Source organism: Ambystoma mexicanum, unplaced genomic scaffold (genome assembly GCF_040938575.1).
Source record: "Ambystoma mexicanum isolate Mex_15411 unplaced genomic scaffold, UKY_AmexF1_1 Mex_scaf1, whole genome shotgun sequence".
Taxonomy (NCBI): Eukaryota; Metazoa; Chordata; class Amphibia; order Caudata; family Ambystomatidae; genus Ambystoma; species Ambystoma mexicanum.
This window is the reverse complement of record NW_027182324.1, coordinates 3,087,973-3,112,372: the sequence shown is the minus strand read 5'-3', so window position 1 is coordinate 3,112,372 and position 24,400 is coordinate 3,087,973. Positions and strand designations below refer to the sequence as shown.

Below are 24,400 nucleotides of genomic sequence, written 5' to 3'. Positions count from 1 at the left end.
CATTAAAGTCCTAGATGCTGCAAATCTCTATATCTGGATACGGAATGACTGAAAAAAGTTATGTCTCCAGTGTCAAAATGTGTGTAATGCACTAGTAATTCATTTCCTTTATTGACCAGTGAGGTAGCCATGTATGGAGGTGCTGTAGAGTGAAAATCAAGTTTCAAATGTGCAGTGATCCCTGTGCCTGGATAGCTCAGTCGGTAGAGCATCAGACTTTTAATCTGAGGGTCCAGGGTTCAAGTCCCTGTTCAGGCGTACCTTTGCTTCTTTTACAAAAAATTAAGCAGGAAATATGAATTGCTCATTCTAATATGTGCTATTTCTGATGGCATCGCAACCTTGGGCAATATGACTCTAAGGTAGTGGAGTCCAGAGTTCTTGGATGCTTTGCCAACATTTCAAGCCTGACTGTGCTTCTAAATAGCATGAAATAGCAATCTTTGTACAAAGTTTTAATATTGGGGAGACAGATTGGTCGAAAAAAAAGCAGACAGGCGCTGCTGAGATTCGAACTCAGGATCTCCTGTTTACTAGACAGGCGCTTTAACCAACTAAGCCACAGCACCTTTTTTGCATCTGGTCTCCTTTCCTTCCTCATGTAATCATTTAGAAGTGAAATCCACTTTTTTAAGGCTGGGCTTCTGTTGCAATATAACTTTTCAAAATGTTTTCCAATTGACTGAAACTCCATTGCACAAAACGAGCATGTCATTAATCGTCGATTTAGAGTGGACTGCATTGCCCAGTGTGTGCATTGAGGAGCACATGTTCGTCTTTACTGGGGAGCAAGTTTGCACTCATGAATGTGGCAAAACATTCAAATCCGTAAGTGGGTGAACATTAAAGTCCTAGATGCTGCAAATCTCTATATCTGGATACGGAATGACTGAAAAAAGTTATGTCTCCAGTGTCAAAATGTGTGTAATGCACTAGTAATTAATTTCCTTTATTGACCAGTGAGGTAGCCATGTATGGAGGTGCTGTAGAGTGAAAATCAAGTTTCAAATGGGCAGTGATCCCTGTGCCTGGATAGCTCAGTCGGTAGAGCATCAGACTTTTAATCTGAGGGTCCAGGGTTCAAGTCCCTGTTCAGGCGTATCTTTGCTTCTTTTACAAAAAATTTAGCAGGAAATATGAATTGCTCATTCTAATATGTGCTATTTCTGATGGCATCGCAACCTTGGGCAATATGACTCTAAGGTAGTGGAGTCCAGAATTCTTGGATGCTTTGCCAACATTTCAAGCCTGACTGTGCTTCTAAATAGCATGAAATAACAATCTTTGTACAAAGTTTTAATATTGGGGAGACAGATTGGTCGAAAAAAAAGCAGACAGGCGCTGCTGAGATTCGAACTCAGGATCTCCTGTTTACTAGACAGGCGCTTTAACCAACTAAGCCACAGCACCTCTTTTGCATCTGATCTCCTTTCCTTCCTCATGTAATCATTTAGAAGTGAAATCCACTTTTTTTAAGGCTGGGCTTCTGTTGCAATATAACTTTACAAAATGTTTTCCAATTGACTGAAACTCCATTGCACAAAACGAGCATGTCATTAATCGTTGATTTAGAGTGGACTGCATTGCCCAGTGTGTGTATTGAGGAGCACATGTTCGCCTTTACTGGGAAGCAATTTTGCACTCATGAATGTGGCAAAACATTCAAATCCGTAAGTGGGTGAACATTAAAGTCCTAGATGCTGCAAATCTCTATATCTGGATACGGAATGACTGAAAAAAGTTATGTCTCCAGTGTCAAAATGTGTGTAATGCACTAGTAATTCATTTCCTTTATTGACCAGTGAGGTAGCCATGTATGGAGGTGCTGTAGAGTGAAAATCAAGTTTCAAATGGGCAGTGATCCCTGTGCCTGGATAGCTCAGTCGGTAGAGCATCAGACTTTTAATCTGAGGGTCCAGGGTTCAAATCCCTGTTCAGGCGTACCTTTGCTTCTTTTACAAAAAATTAAGCAGGAAATATGAATTGCTCATTCTAATATGTGCTGTTTCTGATGGCATCGCAACCTTGGGCAATATGACTCTAAGGTAGTGGAGTCCAGAGTTCTTGGATGCTTTGCCAACATTTCAAGCCTGACTGTGCTTCTAAATAGCATGAAATAGCAATCTTTGTACAAAGTTTTAATATTGGGGAGACAGATTGGTCGAAAAAAAAGCAGACAGGCGCTGCTGAGATTCAAACTCAGGATCTCCTGTTTACTAGACAGGCGCTTTAACCAACTAAGCCACAGCACCTTTTTTGCATCTGGTCTCCTTTCCTTCCTCATGTAATCAATCAGAAGTGAAATCCACTTTTTTAAGGCTGGGCTACTGTTGCAATATAACTTTACAAAATGTTTTCCAATTGACTGAAACTCCATTGCACAAAACGAGCATGTCATTAATCGTCGATTTAGAGTGGACTGCATTGCCCAGTGTGTGCATTGAAGAGCACATGTTCGTCTTTACTGGGGAGCAAGTTTGCACTCATGAATGTGGCAAAACATTCAAATCCGTAAGTGGGTGAACATTAAAGTCCTAGATGCTGCAAATCTCTATATCTGGATACGGAATGACTGAAAAAAGTTATGTCTCCAGTGTCAAAATGTGTGTAATGCACTAGTAATTCATTTCCTTTATTGACCAGTGAGGTAGCCATGTATGGAGGTGCTGTAGAGTGAAAATCAAGTTTCAAATGGGCAGTGATCCTTGTGCCTGGATAGCTCAGTCGGTAGAGCATCAGACTTTTAATCTGAGGGTCCAGGGTTCAAGTCCCTGTTCAGGCGTACCTTTGCTTCTTTTACAAAAAATTAAGCAGGAAATATGAATTGCTCATTCTAATATGTGCTATTTCTGATGGCATCGCAACCTTGGGCAATATGACTCTAAGGTAGTGGAGTCCAGAGTTCTTGGATGCTTTGCCAACATTTCAAGCCTGACTGTGCTTCTAAATAGCATGAAATAGCAATCTTTGTACAAAGTTTTAATATTGGGGAGACAGATTGGTCGAAAAAAAAGCAGACAGGCGCTGCTGAGATTCGAACTCAGGATCTCCTGTTTACTAGACAGGCGCTTTAACCAACTGAGCCACAGCACCTTTTTTGCATCTGGTCTCCTTTCCTTCCTCATGTAATCAATCAGAAGTGAAATCCACTTTTTTAAGGCTGGGCTTCTGTTGCAATATAACTTTTCAAAATGTTTTCCAATTGACTGAAACTCCATTGCACAAAACGAGCATGTCATTAATCGTTGATTTAGAGTGGACTGCATTGCCCAGTGTGTGCACTGAGGAGCACATGTTCGTCTTTACTGGGGAGCAAGTTTGCACTCATGAATGTGGCAAAACATTCAAATCCGTAAGTGGGTGAACATTAAAGTCCTAGATGCTGCAAATCTCTATATCTGGATACGGAATGACTGAAAAAAGTTATGTCTCCAGTGTCAAAATGTGTGTAATGCACTAGTAATTCATTTCCTTTATTGACCAGTGAGGTAGCCATGTGTGGAGGTGCTGTAGAGTGAAAATCAAGTTTCAAATTGGCAGTGATCCCTGTGCCTGGATAGCTCAGTCGGTAGAGCATCAGACTTTTAATCTGAGGGTCCAGGGTTCAAGTCCCTGTTCAGGCATACCTTTGCTTCTTTTACAAAAAATTAAGCAGGAAATATGAATTGCTCATTCTAATATGTGCTATTTCTGATGGCATCGCAACCTTGGGCAATATGACTCTAAGGTAGTGGAGTCCAGAGTTCTTGGATGCTTTGCCAACATTTCAAGCATGACTGTGCTTCTAAATAGCATGAAACAGCAATCTTTGTACAAAGTTTTAATATTGGGGAGACAGATTGGTCGAAAAAAAAGCAGACAGGCGCTGCTGAGATTCGAACTCAGGATCTCCTGTTTACTAGACAGGCGCTTTAACCAACTAAGCCACAGCACCTTTTTTGCATCTGGTCTCCTTTCCTTCCTCATGTAATCATTTAGAAGTGAAATCCACTTTTTTAAGGCTGGGCTTCTGTTGCAATATAACTTTTCAAAATGTTTTCCAATTGACTGAAACTCCATTGCACAAAACGAGCATGTCATTAATCGTCGATTTAGAGTGGACTGCATTGCCCAGTGTGTGCATTGAGGAGCACATGTTCGTCTTTACTGGGGAGCAAGTTTGCACTCATGAATGTGGCAAAACATTCAAATCCGTAAGTGGGTGAACATTAAAGTCCTAGATGCTGCAAATCTCTATATCTGGATACGGAATGACTGAAAAAAGTTATGTCTCCAGTGTCAAAATGTGTGTAATGCACTAGTAATTCATTTCCTTTATTGACCAGTGAGGTAGCCATGTATGGAGGTGCTGTAGAGTGAAAATCAAGTTTCAAATGGGCAGTGATCCCTGTGCCTGGATAGCTCAGTCGGTAGAGCATCAGACTTTTAATCTGAGGGTCCAGGGTTCAAGTCCCTGTTCAGGCGTATCTTTGCTTCTTTTACAAAAAATTTAGCAGGAAATATGAATTGCTCATTCTAATATGTGCTATTTCTGATGGCATCGCAACCTTGGGCAATATGACTCTAAGGTAGTGGAGTCCAGAGTTCTTGGATGCTTTGCCAACATTTCAAGCCTGACTGTGCTTCTAAATAGCATGAAACAGCAATCTTTGTACAAAGTTTTAATATTGGGGAGACAGATTGGTCGAAAAAAAAGCAGGCAGGCGCTGCTGAGATTCGAACTCAGGATCTCCTGTTTACTAGACAGGCGCTTTAACCAACTAAGCCACAGCACCTCTTTTGCATCTGATCTCCTTTCCTTCCTCATGTAATCATTTAGAAGTGAAATCCACTTTTTTTAAGGCTGGGCTTCTGTTGCAATATAACTTTACAAAATGTTTTCCAGTTGACTGAAACTCCATTGCACAAAACGAGCATGTCATTAATCGTTGATTTAGAGTGGACTGCATTGCCCAGTGTGTGTATTGAGGAGCACATGTTCGCCTTTACTGGGGAGCAAGTTTGCACTCATGAATGTGGCAAAACATTCAAATCCGTAAGTGGGTGAACATTAAAGTCCTAGATGCTGCAAATCTCTATATCTGGATACGGAATGACTGAAAAAAGTTATGTCTCCAGTGTCAAAATGTGTGTAATGCACTAGTAATTCATTTCCTTTATTGACCAGTGAGGTAGCCATGTATGGAGGTGCTGTAGAGTGAAAATCAAGTTTCAAATGGGCAGTGATCCCTGTTCCTGGATAACTCAGTCGGTAGAGCATCAGACTTTTAATCTGAGGGTCCAGGGTTCAAGTCCCTGTTCAGGCGTACCTTTGCTTCTTTTACAAAAAATTAAGCAGGAAATATGAATTGCTCATTCTAATATGTGCTGTTTCTGATGGCATCGCAACCTTGGGCAATATGACTCTAAGGTAGTGGAGTCCAGAGTTCTTGGATGCTTTGCCAACATTTCAAGCCTGACTGTGCTTCTAAATAGCATGAAATAGCAATCTTTGTACAAAGTTTTAATATTGGGGAGACAGATTGGTCGAAAAAAAAGCAGACAGGCGCTGCTGAGATTCAAACTCAGGATCTCCTGTTTACTAGACAGGCGCTTTAACCAACTAAGCCACAGCACCTTTTTTGCATCTGGTCTCCTTTCCTTCCTCATGTAATCAATCAGAAGTGAAATCCACTTTTTTAAGGCTGGGCTTCTGTTGCAATATAACTTTTCAAAATGTTAACCAATTGACTGAAACTCCATTGCACAAAACGAGCATGTCATTAATCGTCGATTTAGAGTGGACTGCATTGCCCAGTGTGTGCATTGAGGAGCACATGTTCGTCTTTACTGGGGAGCAAGTTTGCACTCATGAATGTGGCAAAACATTCAAATCCGTAAGTGGGTGAACATTAAAGTCCTAGATGCTGCAAATCTCTATATCTGGATACGGAATGACTGAAAAAGTTATGTCTCCAGTGTCAAAATGTGTGTAATGCACTAGTAATTCATTTCCTTTATTGACCAGTGAGGTAGCCATGTATGGAGGTGCTGTAGAGTGAAAATCAAGTTTCAAATGGGCAGTGATCCCTGTGCCTGGATAGCTCAGTCGGTAGAGCATCAGACTTTTAATCTGAGGGTCCAGGGTTCAAGTCCCTGTTCTGGCGTACCTTTGCTTCTTTTACAAAAAATTAAGCAGGAAATATGAATTGCTCATTCTAATATGTGCTATTTCTGATGGCATCGCAACCTTGGGCAATATGATTCTAAGGTAGTGGAGTCCAGAGTTCTTGGATGCTTTGCCAACATTTCAAGCCTGACTGTGCTTCTAAATAGCATGAAATAGCAATCTTTGTACAAAGTTTTAATATTGGGGAGACAGATTGGTCGAAAAAAAAGCAGACAGGCGCTGCTGAGATTCGAACTCAGGATCTCCTGTTTACTAGACAGGCGCTTTAACCAACTAAGCCACAGCACCTTTTTTGCATCTGGTCTCCTTTCCTTCCTCATGTAATCATTTAGAAGTGAAATCCACTTTTTTAAGGCTGGGCTTCTGTTGCAATATAACTTTTCAAAATGTTTTCCAATTGACTGAAACTCCATTGCACAAAACGAGCATGTCATTAATCGTCGATTTAGAGTGGACTGCATTGCCCAGTGTGTGCATTGAGGAGCACATGTTCGTCTTTACTGGGGAGCAAGTTTGCACTCATGAATGTGGCAAAACATTCAAATCCGTAAGTGGGTGAACATTAAAGTCCTAGATGCTGCAAATCTCTATATCTGGATACGGAATGACTGAAAAAAGTTATGTCTCCAGTGTCAAAATGTGTGTAATGCACTAGTAATTCATTTCCTTTATTGACCAGTGAGGTAGCCATGTATGGAGGTGCTGTAGAGTGAAAATCAAGTTTCAAATGGGTAGTGATCCCTGTGCCTGGATAGCTCAGTCGGTAGAGCATCAGACTTTTAATCTGAGGGACCAGGGTTCAAGTCCCTGTTCAGGCGTATCTTTGCTTCTTTTACAAAAAATTTAGCAGGAAATATGAATTGCTCATTCTAATATGTGCTATTTCTGATGGCATCGCAACCTTGGGCAATATGACTCTAAGGTAGTGGAGTCCAGAATTCTTGGATGCTTTGCCAACGTTTCAAGCCTGACTGTGCTTCTAAATAGCATGAAGTAACAATCTTTGTACAAAGTTTTAATATTGGGGAGACAGATTGGTCGAAAAAAAAGCAGACAGGCGCTGCTGAGATTCGAACTCAGGATCTCCTGTTTACTAGACAGGCGCTTTAACCAACTAAGCCACAGCACCTCTTTTGCATCTGATCTCCTGTCCTTCCTCATGTAATCATTTAGAAGTGAAATCCACTTTTTTTAAGGCTGGGCTTCTGTTGCAATATAACTTTACAAAATGTTTTCCAATTGACTGAAACTCCATTGCACAAAACGAGCATGTCATTAATCGTCGATTTAGAGTGGACTGCATTGCCCAGTGTGTGCATTGAGGAGCACATGTTCGTCTTTACTGGGGAGCAAGTTTGCACTCATGAATGTGGCAAAACATTCAAATCCGTAAGTGGGTGAACATTAAAGTCCTAGATGCTGCAAATCTCTATATCTGGATACGGAATGACTGAAAAAAGTTATGTCTCCAGTGTCAAAATGTGTGTAATGCACTAGTAATTCATTTCCTTCATTGACCAGTGAGGTAGCCATGTATGGAGGTGCTGTAGAGTGAAAATCAAGTTTCAAATGGCAGTGATCCATCTGCCTGGATAGCTCAGTCGGTAGAGCATCAGACTTTTAATCTGAGGGTCCAGGGTTCAAGTCCCTGTTCAGGCGTACCTTTGCTTCTTTTACAAAAAATTAAGCAGGAAATATGAATTGCTCATTCTAATATGTGCTATTTCTGATGGCATCGCAACCTTGGGCAATATGACTCTAAGGTAGTGGAGTCCAGAGTTCTTGGATGCTTTGCCAACATATCAAGCCTGACTGTGCTTCTAAATAGCATGAAATAGCAATCTTTGTACAAAGTTTTAATATTGGGGAGACAGATTGGTCGAAAAAAAGCAGACAAGCGCTGCTGAGATTCGAACTCAGGATCTCCTGCTTACTAGACAGGCACTTTAACCAACTAAGCCACAGCACCTTTTTTGAATCTGGTCTCCTTTCCTTCCTCATGTAATCATTTAGAAGTGAAATCCACTTTTTTAAGGCTGGGCTTCTGTTGCAATATAACTTTTCAAAATGTTTTCCAATTGACTGAAACTCCATTGCACAAAACGAGCATGTCATTAATCGTCGATTTAGAGTGGACTGCATTGCCCAGTGTGTGCATTGAGGAGCACATGTTCGTCTTTACTGGGGAGCAAGTTTGCACTCATTAATGTGGCAAAACATTCAAATCCGTAAGTGGGTGAACATTAAAGTCCTAGATGCTGCAAATCTCTATATCTGGATACGGAATGACTGAAAAAAGTTATGTCTCCAGTGTCAAAATGTGTGTAATGCACTAGTAATTCATTTCCTTTATTGACCAGTGAGGTAGCCATGTATGGAGGTGCTGTAGAGTGAAAATCAAGTTTCAAATGGGCAGTGATCCCTGTGCCTGGATAGCTCAGTCGGTAGAGCATCAGACTTTTAATCTGAGGGTCCAGGGTTCAAGTCCCTGTTCAGGCGTATCTTTGCTTCTTTTACAAAAAATTTAGCAGGAAATATGAATTGCTCATTCTAATATGTGCTATTTCTGATGGCATCGCAACCTTGGGCAATATGACTCTAAGGTAGTGGAGTCCAGAATTCTTGGATGCTTTGCCAACGTTTCAAGCCTGACTGTGCTTCTAAATAGCATGAAATAACAATCTTTGTACAAAGTTTTAATATTGGGGAGACAGATTGGTCGAAAAAAAAGCAGACAGGCGCTGCTGAGATTCGAACTCAGGATCTCCTGTTTACTAGACAGGCGCTTTAACCAACTAAGCCACAGCACCTCTTTTGCATCTGATCTCCTGTCCTTCCTCATGTAATCATTTAGAAGTGAAATCCACTTTTTTTAAGGCTGGGCTTCTGTTGCAATATAACTTTACAAAATGTTTTCCAATTGACTGAAACTCCATTGCACAAAACGAGCATGTCATTAATCGTCGATTTAGAGTGGACTGCATTGCCCAGTGTGTGCATTGAGGAGCACATGTTCGTCTTTACTGGGGAGCAAGTTTGCACTCATGAATGTGGCAAAACATTCAAATCCGTAAGTGGGTGAACATTAAAGTCCTAGATGCTGCAAATCTCTATATCTGGATACGGAATGACTGAAAAAAGTTATGTCTCCAGTGTCAAAATGTGTGTAATGCACTAGTAATTCATTTCCTTTATTGACCAGTGAGGTAGCCATGTATGGAGGTGCTGTAGAGTGAAAATCAAGTTTCAAATGGCAGTGATCCATCTGCCTGGATAGCTCAGTCGGTAGAGCATCAGACTTTTAATCTGAGGGTCCAGGGTTCAAGTCCCTGTTCAGGCGTACCTTTGCTTCTTTTACAAAAAATTAAGCAGGAAATATGAATTGCTCATTCTAATATGTGCTATTTCTGATGGCATCGCAACCTTGGGCAATATGACTCTAAGGTAGTGGAGTCCAGAGTTCTTGGATGCTTTGCCAACATATCAAGCCTGACTGTGCTTCTAAATAGCATGAAATAGCAATCTTTGTACAAAGTTTTAATATTGGGGAGACAGATTGGTCGAAAAAAAGCAGACAGGCGCTGCTGAGATTCGAACTCAGGATCTCCTGTTTACTAGACAGGCGCTTTAACCAACTAAGCCACAGCACCTTTTTTGCATCTGGTCTCCTTTCCTTCCTCATGTAATCATTTAGAAGTGAAATCCACTTTTTTAAGGCTGGGCTTCTGTTGCAATATAACTTTTCAAAATGTTTTCCAATTGACTGAAACTCCATTGCACAAAACGAGCATGTCATTAATCGTCTATTTAGAGTGGACTGCATTGCCCAGTGTGTGCATTGAGGAGCACATGTTCGTCTTTACTGGGGAGCAAGTTTGCACTCATTAATGTGGCAAAACATTCAAATCCGTAAGTGGGTGAACATTAAAGTCCTAGATGCTGCAAATCTCTATATCTGGATACGGAATGACTGAAAAAAGTTATGTCTCCAGTGTCAAAATGTGTGTAATGCACTAGTAATTCATTTCCTTTATTGACCAGTGAGGTAGCCATGTATGGAGGTGATGTAGAGTGAAAATCAAGTTTCAAATGGGCAGTGATCCCTGTGCCTGGATAGCTCAGTCGGTAGAGCATCAGACTTTTAATCTGAGGGTCCAGGGTTCAAGTCCCTGTTCAGGTGTATCTTTGCTTCTTTTACAAAAAATTTAGCAGGAAATATGAATTGCTCATTCTAATATGTGCTATTTCTGATGGCATCGCAACCTTGGGCAATATGATTCTAAGGTAGTGGAGTCCAGAGTTCTTGGATGCTTTGCCAACATTTCAAGCCTGACTGTGCTTCTAAATAGCATGAAATAACAATCTTTGTACAAAGTTTTAATATTGGGGAGACAGATTGGTCGAAAAAAAAGCAGACAGGCGCTGCTGAGATTCGAACTCAGGATCTCCTGTTTACTAGACAGGCGCTTTAACCAACTAAGCCACAGCACCTCTTTTGCATCTGATCTCCTTTCCTTCCTCATGTAATCATTTAGAAGTGAAATCCACTTTTTTTAAGGCTGGGCTTCTGTTGCAATATAACTTTACAAAATGTTTTCCAATTGACTGAAACTCCATTGCACAAAACGAGCATGTCATTAATCGTTGATTTAGAGTGGACTGCATTGCCCAGTGTGTGTATTGAGGAGCACATGTTCGCCTTTACTGGGAAGCAATTTTGCACTCATGAATGTGGCAAAACATTCAAATCCGTAAGTGGGTGAACATTAAAGTCCTAGATGCTGCAAATCTCTATATCTGGATACGGAATGACTGAAAAAAGTTATGTCTCCAGTGTCAAAATGTGTGTAATGCACTAGTAATTCATTTCCTTTATTGACCAGTGAGGTAGCCATGTATGGAGGTGCTGTAGAGTGAAAATCAAGTTTCAAATGGGCAGTGATCCCTGTGCCTGGATAGCTCAGTCGGTAGAGCATCAGACTTTTAATCTGAGGGTCCAGGGTTCAAGTCCCTGTTCAGGCGTACCTTTGCTTCTTTTACAAAAAATTAAGCAGGAAATATGAATTGCTCATTCTAATATGTGCTGTTTCTGATGGCATCGCAACCTTGGGCAATATGACTCTAAGGTAGTGGAGTCCAGAGTTCTTGGATGCTTTGCCAACATTTCAAGCCTGACTGTGCTTCTAAATAGCATGAAATAGCAATCTTTGTACAAAGTTTTAATATTGGGGAGACAGATTGGTCGAAAAAAAAGCAGACAGGCGCTGCTGAGATTCAAACTCAGGATCTCCTGTTTACTAGACAGGCGCTTTAACCAACTAAGCCACAGCACCTTTTTTGCATCTGGTCTCCTTTCCTTCCTCATGTAATCAATCAGAAGTGAAATCCACTTTTTTAAGGCTGGGCTACTGTTGCAATATAACTTTTCAAAATGTTTTCCAATTGACTGAAACTCCATTGCACAAAAAGAGCATGTCATTAATCGTCGATTTAGAGTGGACTGCATTGCCCAGTGTGTGCATTGAGGAGCACATGTTCGTCTTTACTGGGGAGCAAGTTTGCACTCATGAATGTGGCAAAACATTCAAATCCGTAAGTGGGTGAACATTAAAGTCCTAGATGCTGCAAATCTCTATATCTGGATACGGAATGACTGAAAAAAGTTATGTCTCCAGTGTCAAAATGTGTGTAATGCACTAGTAATTCATTTCCTTTATTGACCAGTGAGGTAGCCATGTATGGAGGTGCTGTAGAGTGAAAATCAAGTTTCAAATGGGCAGTGATCCTTGTGCCTGGATAGCTCAGTCGGTAGAGCATCAGACTTTTAATCTGAGGGTCCAGGGTTCAAGTCCCTGTTCAGGCGTACCTTTGCTTCTTTTACAAAAAATTTAGCAGGAAATATGAATTGCTCATTCTAATATGTGCTATTTCTGATGGCATCGCAACCTTGGGCAATATGACTCTAAGGTAGTGGAGTCCAGAATTCTTGGATGCTTTGCCAACATTTCAAGCCTGACTGTGCTTCTAAATAGCATGAAATAACAATCTTTGTACAAAGTTTTAATATTGGGGAGACAGATTGGTCGAAAAAAAAGCAGACAGGCGCTGCTGAGGTTCGAACTCAGGATCTCCAGTTTACTAGACAGGCGCTTTAACCAACTAAGCCACAGCACCTCTTTTGCATCTGATCTCCTGTCCTTCCTCATGTAATCATTTAGAAGTGAAATCCACTTTTTTTAAGGCTGGGCTTCTGTTGCAATATAACTTTACAAAATGTTTTCCAATTGACTGAAACTCCATTGCACAAAACGAGCATGTCATTAATCGTCGATTTAGAGTGGACTGCATTGCCCAGTGTGTGCATTGAAGAGCACATGTTCGTCTTTACTGGGGAGCAAGTTTGCACTCATGAATGTGGCAAAACATTCAAATCCGTAAGTGGGTGAACATTAAAGTCCTAGATGCTGCAAATCTCTATATCTGGATACGGAATGACTGAAAAAAGTTATGTCTCCAGTGTCAAAATGTGTGTAATGCACTAGTAATTCATTTCCTTTATTGACCAGTGAGGTAGCCATGTATGGAGGTGCTGTAGAGTGAAAATCAAGTTTCAAATGGGCAGTGATCCTTGTGCCTGGATAGCTCAGTCGGTAGAGCATCAGACTTTTAATCTGAGGGTCCAGGGTTCAAGTCCCTGTTCAGGCGTACCTTTGCTTCTTTTACAAAAAATTAAGCAGGAAATATGAATTGCTCATTCTAATATGTGCTATTTCTGATGGCATCGCAACCTTGGGCAATATGACTCTAAGGTAGTGGAGTCCAGAGTTCTTGGATGCTTTGCCAACATTTCAAGCCTGACTGTGCTTCTAAATAGCATGAAATAGCAATCTTTGTACAAAGTTTTAATATTGGGGAGACAGATTGGTCGAAAAAAAAGCAGACAGGCGCTGCTGAGATTCGAACTCAGGATCTCCTGTTTACTAGACAGGCGCTTTAACCAACTGAGCCACAGCACCTTTTTTGCATCTGGTCTCCTTTCCTTCCTCATGTAATCAATCAGAAGTGAAATCCACTTTTTTAAGGCTGGGCTTCTGTTGCAATATAACTTTTCAAAATGTTTTCCAATTGACTGAAACTCCATTGCACAAAACGAGCATGTCATTAATCGTTGATTTAGAGTGGACTGCATTGCCCAGTGTGTGCATTGAGGAGCACATGTTCGTCTTTACTGGGGAGCAAGTTTGCACTCATGAATGTGGCAAAACATTCAAATCCGTAAGTGGGTGAACATTAAAGTCCTAGATGCTGCAAATCTCTATATCTGGATACGGAATGACTGAAAAAAGTTATGTCTCCAGTGTCAAAATGTGTGTAATGCACTAGTAATTCATTTCCTTTATTGACCAGTGAGGTAGCCATGTGTGGAGGTGCTGTAGAGTGAAAATCAAGTTTCAAATTGGCAGTGATCCCTGTGCCTGGATAGCTCAGTAGGTAGAGCATCAGACTTTTAATCTGAGGGTCCAGGGTTCAAGTCCCTGTTCAGGCGTATCTTTGCTTCTTTTACAAAAAATTTAGCAGGAAATATGAATTGCTCATTCTAATATGTGCTATTTCTGATGGCATCGCAACCTTGGGCAATATGACTCTAAGGTAGTGGAGTCCAGAGTTCTTGGATGCTTTGCCAACATTTCAAGCCTGACTGTGCTTCTAAATAGCATGAAACAGCAATCTTTGTACAAAGTTTTAATATTGGGGAGACAGATTGGTCGAAAAAAAAGCAGACAGGCGCTGCTGAGATTCGAACTCAGGATCTCCTGTTTACTAGACAGGCGCTTTAACCAACTAAGCCACAGCACCTCTTTTGCATCTGATCTCCTTTCCTTCCTCATGTAATCATTTAGAAGTGAAATCCACTTTTTTTAAGGCTGGGCTTCTGTTGCAATATAACTTTACAAAATGTTTTCCAATTGACTGAAACTCCATTGCACAAAACGAGCATGTCATTAATCGTTGATTTAGAGTGGACTGCATTGCCCAGTGTGTGTATTGAGGAGCACATGTTCGCCTTTACTGGGGAGCAAGTTTGCACTCATGAATGTGGCAAAACATTCAAATCCGTAAGTGGGTGAACATTAAAGTCCTAGATGCTGCAAATCTCTATATCTGGATACGGAATGACTGAAAAAAGTTATGTCTCCAGTGTCAAAATGTGTGTAATGCACTAGTAATTCATTTCCTTTATTGACCAGTGAGGTAGCCATGTATGGAGGTGCTGTAGAGTGAAAATCAAGTTTCAAATGGGCAGTGATCCCTGTTCCTGGATAACTCAGTCGGTAGAGCATCAGACTTTTAATCTGAGGGTCCAGGGTTCAAGTCCCTGTTCAGGCGTACCTTTGCTTCTTTTACAAAAAATTTAGCAGGAAATATGAATTGCTCATTCTAATATGTGCTGTTTCTGATGGCATCGCAACCTTGGGCAATATGACTCTAAGGTAGTGGAGTCCAGAGTTCTTGGATGCTTTGCCAACATTTCAAGCCTGACTGTGCTTCTAAATAGCATGAAATAGCAATCTTTGTACAAAGTTTTAATATTGGGGAGACAGATTGGTCGAAAAAAAAGCAGACAGGCGCTGCTGAGATTCGAACTCAGGATCTCCTGTTTACTAGACAGGCGCTTTAACCAACTAAGCCACAGCACCTTTTTTGCATCTGGTCTCCTTTCCTTCCTCATGTAATCAATCAGAAGTGAAATCCACTTTTTTAAGGCTGGGCTTCTGTTGCAATATAACTTTTCAAAATGTTAACCAATTGACTGAAACTCCATTGCACAAAACGAGCATGTCATTAATCGTCGATTTAGAGTGGACTGCATTGCCCAGTGTGTGCATTGAGGAGCACATGTTCGTCTTTACTGGGGAGCAAGTTTGCACTCATGAATGTGGCAAAACATTCAAATCCGTAAGTGGGTGAACATTAAAGTCCTAGATGCTGCAAATCTCTATATCTGGATACGGAATGACTGAAAAAGTTATGTCTCCAGTGTCAAAATGTGTGTAATGCACTAGTAATTCATTTCCTTTATTGACCAGTGAGGTAGCCATGTATGGAGGTGCTGTAGAGTGAAAATCAAGTTTCAAATGGGCAGTGATCCCTGTGCCTGGATAGCTCAGTCGGTAGAGCATCAGACTTTTAATCTGAGGGTCCAGGGTTCAAGTCCCTGTTCAGGCGTACCTTTGCTTCTTTTACAAAAAATTAAGCAGGAAATATGAATTGCTCATTCTAATATGTGCTATTTCTGATGGCATCGCAACCTTGGGCAATATGACTCTAAGGTAGTGGAGTCCAGAGTTCTTGGATGCTTTGCCAACATTTCAAGCCTCACTGTGCTTCTAAATAGCATGAAATAGCAATCTTTGTACATAGTTTTAATATTGGGGAGACAGATTGGTCGAAAAAAAAGCAGACAGGCGCTGCTGAGATTCGAACTCAGGATCTCCTGTTTACTAGACAGGCGCTTTAACCAACTAAGCCACAGCACCCTTTTTGCATCTGGTCTCCTTTCCTTCCTCATGTAATCATTTAGAAGTGAAATCCACTTTTTTAAGGCTGGGCTTCTGTTGCAATATAACTTTTCAAAATGTTTTCCAATTGACTGAAACTCCATTGCACAAAACGAGCATGTCATTAATCGTCGATTTAGAGTGGACTGCATTGCCCAGTGTGTGCATTGAGGAGCACATGTTCGTCTTTACTGGGGAGCAAGTTTGCACTCATGAATGTGGCAAAACATTCAAATCCGTAAGTGGGTGAACATTAAAGTCCTAGATGCTGCAAATCTCTATATCTGGATACGGAATGACTGAAAAAAGTTATGTCTCCAGTGTCAAAATGTGTGTAATGCACTAGTAATTCATTTCCTTTATTGACCAGTGAGGTAGCCATGTATGGAGGTGCTGTAGAGTGAAAATCAAGTTTCAAATGGTAGTGATCCATCTGCCTGGATAGCTCAGTCGGTAGGGCATCAGACTTTTAATCTGAGGGTCCAGGGTTCAAGTCCCTGTTCAGGCGTACCTTTGCTTCTTTTACAAAAAATTAAGCAGGAAATATGAATTGCTCATTCTAATATGTGCTATTTCTGATGGCATCGCAACCTTGGGCAATATGACTCTAAGGTAGTGGAGTCCAGAGTTCTTGGATGCTTTGCCAACATATCAAGCCTGACTGTGCTTCTAAATAGCATGAAATAGCAATCTTTGTACAAAGTTTTAATATTGGGGAGACAGATTGGTCGAAAAAAAGCAGACAGGCGCTGCTGAGATTCGAACTCAGGATCTCCTGTTTACTAGACAGGCGCTTTAACCAACTAAGCCACAGCACCTTTTTTGCATCTGGTCTCCTTTCCTTCCTCATGTAATCATTTAGAAGTGAAATCCACTTTTTTAAGGCTGGGCTTCTGTTGCAATATAACTTTTCAAAATGTTTTCCAATTGACTGAAACTCCATTGCACAAAACGAGCATGTCATTAATCGTCGATTTAGAGTGGACTGCATTGCCCAGTGTGTGCATTGAGGAGCACATGTTCGTCTTTACTGGGGAGCAAGTTTGCACTCATGAATGTGGCAAAACATTCAAATCCGTAAGTGGGTGAACATTAAAGTCCTAGATGCTGCAAATCTCTATATCTGGATACGGAATGACTGAAAAAAGTTATGTCTCCAGTGTCAAAATGTGTGTAATGCACTAGTAATTCATTTCCTTTATTGACCAGTGAGGTAGCCATGTATGGAGGTGCTGTAGAGTGAAAATCAAGTTTCAAATGAGCAGTGATCCCTGTGCCTGGATAGCTCAGTCGGTAGAGCATCAGACTTTTGATCTGAGGGTCCAGGGTTCAAGTCCCTGTTCAGGCGTATCTTTGCTTCTTTTACAAAAAATTTAGCAGGAAATATGAATTGCTCATTCTAATATGTGCTATTTCTGATGGCATCGCAACCTTGGGCAATATGACTCTAAGGTAGTGGAGTCCAGAATTCTTGGATGCTTTGCCAACGTTTCAAGCCTGACTGTGCTTCTAAATAGCATGAAGTAACAATCTTTGTACAAAGTTTTAATATTGGGGAGACAGATTGGTCGAAAAAAAAGCAGACAGGCGCTGCTGAGATTCGAACTCAGGATCTCCTGTTTACTAGACAGGCGCTTTAACCAACTAAGCCACAGCACCTCTTTTGCATCTGATCTCCTGTCCTTCCTCATGTAATCATTTAGAAGTGAAATCCACTTTTTTTAAGGCTGGGCTTCTGTTGCAATATAACTTTACAAAATGTTTTCCAATTGACTGAAACTCCATTGCACAAAACGAGCATGTCATTAATCGTCGATTTAGAGTGGACTGCATTGCCCAGTGTGTGCATTGAGGAGCACATGTTCGTCTTTACTGGGGAGCAAGTTTGCACTCATGAATGTGGCAAAACATTCAAATCCGTAAGTGGGTGAACATTAAAGTCCTAGATGCTGCAAATCTCTATATCTGGATACGGAATGACTGAAAAAAGTTATGTCTCCAGTGTCAAAATGTGTGTAATGCACTAGTAATTCATTTCCTTTATTGACCAGTGAGGTAGCCATGTATGGAAGTGCTGTAGAGTGAAAATCAAGTTTCAAATGGCAGTGATCCATCTGCCTGGATAGCTCAGTCGGTAGAGCATCAGACTTTTCATCTGAGGGTCCAGGGTTCAAGTCCCTGTTCAGGCGTACCTTTGCTTCTTTTACAAAAAATTTAGCAGGAAATATGAATTGCTCATTCTAATATGTGCTATTTCTGATGGCATCGCAACCTTGGGCAATATGACTCTAAGGTAGTGGAGTCCAGAATTCTTGGATGCTTTGCCAACGTTTCAAGCCTGACTGTGCTTCTAAATAGCATGAAATAACAATCTTTGTACAAAGTTTTAATATTGGGGAGACAGATTGGTCGAAAAAAAAGCAGACAGGCGCTGCTGAGATTTGAACTCAGGATCTCCTGTTTACTAGACAGGCGCTTTAACCAACTAAGCCACAGCACCTCTTTTGCATCTGATCTCCTGTCCTTCCTCATGTAATCATTTAGAAGTGAAATCCACTTTTTTTAAGGCTGGGCTTCTGTTGCAATATAACTTTACAAAATGTTTTCCAATTGACTGAAACTCCATTGCACAAAACGAGCATGTCATTAATCGTCGATTTAGAGTGGACTGCATTGCCCAGTGTGTGCATTGAGGAGCACATGTTCGTCTTTACTGGGGAGCAAGTTTGCACTCATGAATGTGGCAAAACATTCAAATCCGTAAGTGGGTGAACATTAAAGTCCTAGATGCTGCAAATCTCTATATCTGGATACGGAATGACTGAAAAAAGTTATGTCTCCAGTGTCAAAATGTGTGTAATGCACTAGTAATTCATTTCCTTTATTGACCAGTGAGGTAGCCATGTATGGAGGTGCTGTAGAGTGAAAATCAAGTTTCAAAGGGCAGTGATCCATCTGCCTGGATAGCTCAGTCGGTAGAGCATCAGACTTTTAATCTGAGGGTTCAGGGTTCAAGTCCCTGTTCAGGCGTACCTTTGCTTCTTTTACAAAAAATTAAGCAGGAAATATGAATTGCTCATTCTAATATGTGCTATTTCTGATGGCATCGCAACCTTGGGCAATATGACTCTAAGGTAGTGGAGTCCAGAGTTCTTGGATGCTTTGCCAACATATCAAGCCTGACTGTGCTTCTAAATAGCATGAAATAGCAATCTTTGTACAAAGTTTTAATATTGGGGAGACAGATTGGTCGAAAAAAAGCAGACAGGCGCTGCTGAGATTCGAACTCAGGATCTCCTGTTTACTAGACAGGCGCTTTAACCAACTAAGCCACAGCACCTTTTTTGCATCTGGTCTCCTTTCCTTCCTCATGTAATCATTTAGAAGTGAAATCCACTTTTTTAAGGCTGGGCTTCTGTTGCAATATAACTTTTCAAAATGTTTTCCAATTGACTGAAACTCCATTGCACAAAACGAGCATGTCATTAATCGTCGATTTAGAGTGGACTGCATTGCCCAGTGTGTGCATTGAGGAGCACATGTTCGTCTTTACTGGGGAGCAAGTTTGCACTCATTAATGTGGCAAAACATTCAAATCCGTAAGTGGGTGAACATTAAAGTCCTAGATGCTGCAAATCTCTATATCTGGATACGGAATGACTGAAAAAAGTTATGTCTCCAGTGTCAAAATGTGTGTAATGCACTAGTAATTCATTTCCTTTATTGACCAGTGAGGTAGCCATGTATGGAGGTGATGTAGAGTGAAAATCAAGTTTCAAATGGGCAGTGATCCCTGTGCCTGGATAGCTCAGTCGGTAGAGCATCAGACTTTTAATCTGAGGGTCCAGGGTTCAAGTCCCTGTTCAGGTGTATCTTTGCTTCTTTTACAAAAAATTTAGCAGGAAATATGAATTGCTCATTCTAATATGTGCTATTTCTGATGGCATCGCAACCTTGGGCAATATGATTCTAAGGTAGTGGAGTCCAGAGTTCTTGGATGCTTTGCCAACATTTCAAGCCTGACTGTGCTTCTAAATAGCATGAAATAGCAATCTTTGTACAAAGTTTTAATATTGGGGAGACAGATTGGTCGAAAAAAAAGCAGACAGGCGCTGCTGAGATTCGAACTCAGGATCTCCTGTTTACTAGACAGGCGCTTTAACCAACTAAGCCACAGCACCTTTTTTGCATCTGGTCTCCTTTCCTTCCTCATGTAATCATTTAGAAGTGAAATCCACTTTTTTAAGGCTGGGCTTCTGTTGCAATATAACTTTTCAAAATGTTTTCCAATTGACTGAAACTCCATTGCACAAAACGAGCATGTCATTAATCGTCAATTTAGAGTGGACTGCATTGCCCAGTGTGTGCATTGAGGAGCACATGTTCGTCTTTACTGGGGAGCAAGTTTGCACTCATGAATGTGGCAAAACATTCAAATCCGTAAGTGGGTGAACATTAAAGTCCTAGATGCTGCAAATCTCTATATCTGGATACGGAATGACTGAAAAAAGTTATGTCTCCAGTGTCAAAATGTGTGTAATGCACTAGTAATTCATTTCCTTTATTGACCAGTGAGGTAGCCATGTATGGAGGTGCTGTAGAGTGAAAATCAAGTTTCAAATGGGCAGTGATCCCTGTGCCTGGATAGCTCAGTCGGTAGAGCATCAGACTTTTAATCTGAGGGTCCAGGGTTCAAGTCCCTGTTCAGGCGTACCTTTGCTTCTTTTACAAAAAATTAAGCAGGAAATATGAATTGCTCATTCTAATATGTGCTGTTTCTGATGGCATCGCAACCTTGGGCAATATGACTCTAAGGTAGTGGAGTCCAGAGTTCTTGGATGCTTTGCCAACATTTCAAGCCTGACTGTGCTTCTAAATAGCATGAAATAGCAATCTTTGTACAAAGTTTTAATATTGGGGAGACAGATTGGTCGAAAAAAAAGCAGACAGGCGCTGCTGAGATTCAAACTCAGGATCTCCTGTTTACTAGACAGGCGCTTTAACCAACTAAGCCACAGCACCTTTTTTGCATCTGGTCTCCTTTCCTTCCTCATGTAATCAATCAGAAGTGAAATCCACTTTTTTAAGGCTGGGCTTCTGTTGCAATATAACTTTTCAAAATGTTTTCCAATTGACTGAAACTCCATTGCACAAAACGAGCATGTCATTAATCGTCGATTTAGAGTGGACTGCATTGCCCAGTGTGTGCATTGAGGAGCACATGTTCGTCTTTACTGGGGAGCAAGTTTGCACTCATGAATGTGGCAAAACATTCAAATCCGTAAGTGGGTGAACATTAAAGTCCTAGATGCTGCAAATCTCTATATCTGGATACGGAATGACTGAAAAAAGTTATGTCTCCAGTGTCAAAATGTGTGTAATGCACTAGTAATTCATTTCCTTTATTGACCAGTGAGGTAGCCATGTATGGAGGTGCTGTAGAGTGAAAATCAAGTTTCAAATGGGCAGTGATCCTTGTGCCTGGATAGCTCAGTCGGTAGAGCATCAGACTTTTAATCTGAGGGTCCAGGGTTCAAGTCCCTGTTCAGGCGTACCTTTGCTTCTTTTACAAAAAATTTAGCAGGAAATATGAATTGCTCATTCTAATATGTGCTATTTCTGATGGCATCGCAACCTTGGGCAATATGACTCTAAGGTAGTGGAGTCCAGAATTCTTGGATGCTTTGCCAACATTTCAAGCCTGACTGTGCTTCTAAATAGCATGAAATAACAATCTTTGTACAAAGTTTTAATATTGGGGAGACAGATTGGTCGAAAAAAAAGCAGACAGGCGCTGCTGAGGTTCGAACTCAGGATCTCCAGTTTACTAGACAGGCGCTTTAACCAACTAAGCCACAGCACCTCTTTTGCATCTGATCTCCTTTCCTTCCTCATGTAATCAATCAGAAGTGAAATCCACTTTTTTTAAGGCTGGGCTTCTGTTGCAATATAACTTTACAAAATGTTTTCCAATTGACTGAAACTCCATTGCACAAAACGAGCATGTCATTAATCGTTGATTTAGAGTGGACTGCATTGCCCAGTGTGTGTATTGAGGAGCACATGTTCGCCTTTACTGGGGAGCAATTTTGCACTCATGAATGTGGCAAAACATTCAAATCCGTAAGTGGGTGAACATTAAAGTCCTAGATGCTGCAAATCTCTATATCTGGATACGGAATGACTGAAAAAAGTTATGTCTCCAGTGTCAAAATGTGTGTAATGCACTAGTAATTCATTTCCTTTATTGACCAGTGAGGTAGCCATGTATGGAGGTGCTGTAGAGTGAAAATCAAGTTTCAAATGGGCAGTGATCCTTGTGCCTGGATAGCTCAGTCGGTAGAGCATCAGACTTTTAATCTGAGGGTCCAGGGTTCAAGTCCCTGTTCAGGCGTACCTTTGCTTCTTTTACAAAAAATTAAGCAGGAAATATGAATTGCTCATTCTAATATGTGCTATTTCTGATGGCATCGCAACCTTGGGCAATATGATTCTAAGGTAGTGGAGTCCAGAGTTCCTGGATGCTTTGCCAACATTTCAAGCCTGACTGTGCTTCTAAATAGCATGAAATAGCAATCTTTGTACAAAGTTTTAATATTGGGGAGACAGATTGGTCGAAAAAAAAGCAGACAGGCGCTGCTGAGATTCGAACTCAGGATCTCCTGTTTACTAGACAGGCGCTTTAACCAACTAAGCCACAGCACCTTTTTTGCATCTGGTCTCCTTTCCTTCCTCATGTAATCATTTAGAAGTGAAATCCACTTTTTTAAGGCTGGGCTTCTGTTGCAATATAACTTTTCAAAATGTTTTCCAATTGACTGAAACTCCATTGCACAAAACGAGCATGTCATTAATCGTCGATTTAGAGTGGACTGCATTGCCCAGTGTGTGCATTGAGGAGCACATGTTCGTCTTTACTGGGGAGCAAGTTTGCACTCATGAATGTGGCAAAACATTCAAATCCGTAAGTGGGTGAACATTAAAGTCCTAGATGCTGCAAATCTCTATATCTGGATACGGAATGACTGAAAAAAGTTATGTCTCCAGTGTCAAAATGTGTGTAATGCACTAGTAATTCATTTCCTTTATTGACCAGTGAGGTAGCCATGTATGGAGGTGCTGTAGAGTGAAAATCAAGTTTCAAATGGGTAGTGATCCTTGTGCCTGGATAGCTCAGTTGGTAGAGCATCAGACTTTTAATCTGAGGGTCCAGGGTTCAAGTCCCTGTTCAGGCGTATCTTTTCTTCTTTTACAAAAAATTTAGCAGGAAATATGAATTGCTCATTCTAATATGTGCTATTTCTGATGGCATCGCAACCTTGGGCAATATGACTCTAAGGTAGTGGAGTCCAGAATTCTTGGATGCTTTGCCAACATTTCAAGCCTGACTGTGCTTCTAAATAGCATGAAATAGCAATCTTTGTACAAAGTTTTAATATTGGGGAGACAGATTGGTCGAAAAAAAAGCAGACAGGCGCTGCTGAGATTCGAACTCAGGATCTCCTGTTTACTAGACAGGCGCTTTAACCAACTAAGCCACAGCACCTTTTTTGCATCTGGTCTCCTTTCCTTCCTCATGTAATCATTTAGAAGTGAAATCCACTTTTTTAAGGCTGGGCTTCTGTTGCAATATAACTTTTCAAAATGTTTTCCAATTGACTGAAACTCCATTGCACAAAACGAGCATGTCATTAATCGTCGATTTAGAGTGGACTGCATTGCCCAGTGTGTGCATTGAGGAGCACATGTTCGTCTTTACTGGGGAGCAAGTTTGCACTCATGAATGTGGCAAAACATTCAAATCCGTAAGTGGGTGAACATTAAAGTCCTAGATGCTGCAAATCTCTATATCTGGATACGGAATGACTGAAAAAAGTTATGTCTCCAGTGTCAAAATGTGTGTAATGCACTAGTAATTCATTTCCTTTATTGACCAGTGAGGTAGCCATGTATGGAGGTGCTGTAGAGTGAAAATCAAGTTTCAAATGGGCAGTGATCCTTGTGCCTGGATAGCTCAGTCGGTAGAGCATCAGACTTTTAATCTGAGGGTCCAGGGTTCAAGTCCCTGTTCAGGCGTACCTTTGCTTCTTTTACAAAAAATTAAGCAGGAAATATGAATTGCTCATTCTAATATGTGCTATTTCTGATGGCATCGCAACCTTGGGCAATATGACTCTAAGGTAGTGGAGTCCAGAGTTCTTGGATGCTTTGCCAACATTTCAAGCCTGACTGTGCTTCTAAATAGCATGAAATAGCAATCTTTGTACAAAGTTTTAATATTGGGGAGACAGATTGGTCGAAAAAAAAGCAGACAGGCGCTGCTGAGATTCGAACTCAGGATCTCCTGTTTACTAGACAGGCGCTTTAACCAACTGAGCCACAGCACCTTTTTTGCAACTGGTCTCCTTTCCTTCCTCATGTAATCAATCAGAAGTGAAATCCACTTTTTTAAGGCTGGGCTTCTGTTGCAATATAACTTTTCAAAATGTTTTCCAATTGACTGAAACTCCATTGCACAAAACGAGCATGTCATTAATCGTTGATTTAGAGTGGACTGCATTGCCCAGTGTGTGCATTGAGGAGCACATGTTCGTCTTTACTGGGGAGCAAGTTTGCACTCATGAATGTGGCAAAACATTCAAATCCGTAAGTGGGTGAACATTAAAGTCCT

The 24,400-nt window shown here is 40.9% G+C and overlaps 21 non-coding genes across 21 annotated transcripts; 3 read left to right on the top strand and 18 right to left on the bottom strand.

Annotated features, from left to right (window-relative positions):
- Nucleotides 1-495: 495 nt before the first annotated feature.
- Nucleotides 496-569, bottom strand: TRNAT-AGU (transfer RNA threonine (anticodon AGU)). Its single transcript has one exon. It is a non-coding gene; the product is annotated as a tRNA-Thr (tRNA).
- A 767-nt stretch (nucleotides 570-1,336) lies between these two features.
- On the bottom strand, nucleotides 1,337-1,410 carry TRNAT-AGU (transfer RNA threonine (anticodon AGU)). The gene has a single exon. It is a non-coding gene; the product is annotated as a tRNA-Thr (tRNA).
- A 458-nt stretch (nucleotides 1,411-1,868) lies between these two features.
- TRNAK-UUU (transfer RNA lysine (anticodon UUU)) lies at nucleotides 1,869-1,941 on the top strand. Its single transcript has one exon. It is a non-coding gene; the product is annotated as a tRNA-Lys (tRNA).
- Nucleotides 1,942-3,550: 1,609 nt separating this feature from the next.
- On the top strand, nucleotides 3,551-3,623 carry TRNAK-UUU (transfer RNA lysine (anticodon UUU)). The gene has a single exon. It is a non-coding gene; the product is annotated as a tRNA-Lys (tRNA).
- Nucleotides 3,624-3,860: 237 nt separating this feature from the next.
- TRNAT-AGU (transfer RNA threonine (anticodon AGU)) lies at nucleotides 3,861-3,934 on the bottom strand. The gene has a single exon. It is a non-coding gene; the product is annotated as a tRNA-Thr (tRNA).
- Nucleotides 3,935-4,701: 767 nt separating this feature from the next.
- TRNAT-AGU (transfer RNA threonine (anticodon AGU)) lies at nucleotides 4,702-4,775 on the bottom strand. The gene has a single exon. It is a non-coding gene; the product is annotated as a tRNA-Thr (tRNA).
- Nucleotides 4,776-6,383: 1,608 nt separating this feature from the next.
- On the bottom strand, nucleotides 6,384-6,457 carry TRNAT-AGU (transfer RNA threonine (anticodon AGU)). Its single transcript has one exon. It is a non-coding gene; the product is annotated as a tRNA-Thr (tRNA).
- Nucleotides 6,458-7,224: 767 nt separating this feature from the next.
- TRNAT-AGU (transfer RNA threonine (anticodon AGU)) lies at nucleotides 7,225-7,298 on the bottom strand. Its single transcript has one exon. It is a non-coding gene; the product is annotated as a tRNA-Thr (tRNA).
- A 1,607-nt stretch (nucleotides 7,299-8,905) lies between these two features.
- TRNAT-AGU (transfer RNA threonine (anticodon AGU)) lies at nucleotides 8,906-8,979 on the bottom strand. Its single transcript has one exon. It is a non-coding gene; the product is annotated as a tRNA-Thr (tRNA).
- Nucleotides 8,980-9,745: 766 nt separating this feature from the next.
- On the bottom strand, nucleotides 9,746-9,819 carry TRNAT-AGU (transfer RNA threonine (anticodon AGU)). Its single transcript has one exon. It is a non-coding gene; the product is annotated as a tRNA-Thr (tRNA).
- Nucleotides 9,820-10,586: 767 nt separating this feature from the next.
- TRNAT-AGU (transfer RNA threonine (anticodon AGU)) lies at nucleotides 10,587-10,660 on the bottom strand. The gene has a single exon. It is a non-coding gene; the product is annotated as a tRNA-Thr (tRNA).
- A 3,292-nt stretch (nucleotides 10,661-13,952) lies between these two features.
- On the bottom strand, nucleotides 13,953-14,026 carry TRNAT-AGU (transfer RNA threonine (anticodon AGU)). Its single transcript has one exon. It is a non-coding gene; the product is annotated as a tRNA-Thr (tRNA).
- A 768-nt stretch (nucleotides 14,027-14,794) lies between these two features.
- TRNAT-AGU (transfer RNA threonine (anticodon AGU)) lies at nucleotides 14,795-14,868 on the bottom strand. The gene has a single exon. It is a non-coding gene; the product is annotated as a tRNA-Thr (tRNA).
- A 766-nt stretch (nucleotides 14,869-15,634) lies between these two features.
- On the bottom strand, nucleotides 15,635-15,708 carry TRNAT-AGU (transfer RNA threonine (anticodon AGU)). Its single transcript has one exon. It is a non-coding gene; the product is annotated as a tRNA-Thr (tRNA).
- A 765-nt stretch (nucleotides 15,709-16,473) lies between these two features.
- TRNAT-AGU (transfer RNA threonine (anticodon AGU)) lies at nucleotides 16,474-16,547 on the bottom strand. The gene has a single exon. It is a non-coding gene; the product is annotated as a tRNA-Thr (tRNA).
- Nucleotides 16,548-17,314: 767 nt separating this feature from the next.
- TRNAT-AGU (transfer RNA threonine (anticodon AGU)) lies at nucleotides 17,315-17,388 on the bottom strand. The gene has a single exon. It is a non-coding gene; the product is annotated as a tRNA-Thr (tRNA).
- Nucleotides 17,389-18,995: 1,607 nt separating this feature from the next.
- TRNAT-AGU (transfer RNA threonine (anticodon AGU)) lies at nucleotides 18,996-19,069 on the bottom strand. The gene has a single exon. It is a non-coding gene; the product is annotated as a tRNA-Thr (tRNA).
- Nucleotides 19,070-19,836: 767 nt separating this feature from the next.
- Nucleotides 19,837-19,910, bottom strand: TRNAT-AGU (transfer RNA threonine (anticodon AGU)). The gene has a single exon. It is a non-coding gene; the product is annotated as a tRNA-Thr (tRNA).
- Nucleotides 19,911-22,360: 2,450 nt separating this feature from the next.
- On the bottom strand, nucleotides 22,361-22,434 carry TRNAT-AGU (transfer RNA threonine (anticodon AGU)). Its single transcript has one exon. It is a non-coding gene; the product is annotated as a tRNA-Thr (tRNA).
- Nucleotides 22,435-22,891: 457 nt separating this feature from the next.
- Nucleotides 22,892-22,964, top strand: TRNAK-UUU (transfer RNA lysine (anticodon UUU)). Its single transcript has one exon. It is a non-coding gene; the product is annotated as a tRNA-Lys (tRNA).
- Nucleotides 22,965-23,201: 237 nt separating this feature from the next.
- Nucleotides 23,202-23,275, bottom strand: TRNAT-AGU (transfer RNA threonine (anticodon AGU)). The gene has a single exon. It is a non-coding gene; the product is annotated as a tRNA-Thr (tRNA).
- Between the last annotated feature and the right edge of the window lie 1,125 nt (nucleotides 23,276-24,400).